A 1,255-nucleotide genomic window follows, 5' to 3' on the forward strand; every position below is an offset into this window, starting at 1 on the left:
TAGTGTGTGTGTGTGTGTGTGTGTGTGTGTGTGCGTGCGTGCGTGCGTGCGTGTGTGTGTGTGTGTGCGAGACAGACAATGAGAGGTTATTCAGTATGTCTTCTGGTGTGTGTAAGCATATTAAATGGATCAGAATGCAAACAGAAGTGAGCATGATCCGTCAGGACCTCAGCAGGTAAATATTTAAACACCCCTCTCAGGGGCTGTCATGGAGACAACCTGACACGACAACACTGTGTGTGTGTGTGTGTGTGTTAGCATTTCGCTTCTATTTACCTGAGCTGGGGAAGCACAAAGAGCTTTGAGTTGCTTTCATTATTGAAAGTATCAATAATCCTAAAGTGGAATTGCCAGAAAGCGCGCAGCGGTGCCTGCTAGTCTGCCCAAAAAGAGAGAGACGATTCATGGCATGTTCTTCCAGACTCGGGACTGGGGACCATTTAAACTAAACTAGTATTTTCTTCAATCAGAGATTGTTAGGACTGAGCTAAAACCACCGTGTGTGTTTTTTTTCTCTCCAAACTTTCACAGACATACACGCACCTTTCTCTGAACCCTTGCTTTTAAAGCAAGACCAACTCCTGAGGATTTTTAGCTTCTTGAATTTAGTGTGGAAAAATGTGATGAATAGAGGTGAAAATTCACAGAAAGTTCCATTTGAACCATTTTTTGGGTGAGGTCTTTATTGGTGAGGTGTAGGAACCCTGAGAAATTCTCTGGGACTCCCGTGTGAGTTGCTCTTACACTAAAACTCACGGTAAGGGCTGAATGGATTTGCAGAGCTAGTTGCATGTAGTGTTACTCTAACGCTAACTATGAGAGACACCGTGGCAGGGTGAGTGTGACTGAATTTAATCTGAAACATACTCTAACACGATGATCTCAGCAGAGAGCAGATCATAATAAATTAGGCACATATTTTTTTCTTAATGTAAATTCTGAGGAAGGCCTGTGGTATTTTCACATCTTATACTTAAATTCTGTGACAGTTTATTTTATTATGAAGGTAATTTTACTGACTTAGCTGGGACATTATACAGCCTAGAGTGTTTGTGTTCACGAAGATGTGTGTTATATTGCCTTATAGCTCCGAATGCAGATGAATCATTAGTTCAGATTAATGTATAGTTACTTTTAGGAACAGCTGTCCGTCAGTGGCATGGAAACATATTCTCTGGGCAAACCTGTCACACACCATCTGCATCAATTCCTCACCACTGACTCCTCACACACCTCACTAAAACATCCTGAGGGC

The sequence above is a fragment of the Sinocyclocheilus rhinocerous genome, unplaced genomic scaffold, assembly GCF_001515625.1.
Source record: "Sinocyclocheilus rhinocerous isolate Xijiao unplaced genomic scaffold, SAMN03320098_v1.1 scaffold1168, whole genome shotgun sequence".
Taxonomy (NCBI): domain Eukaryota; kingdom Metazoa; phylum Chordata; class Actinopteri; order Cypriniformes; family Cyprinidae; genus Sinocyclocheilus; species Sinocyclocheilus rhinocerous.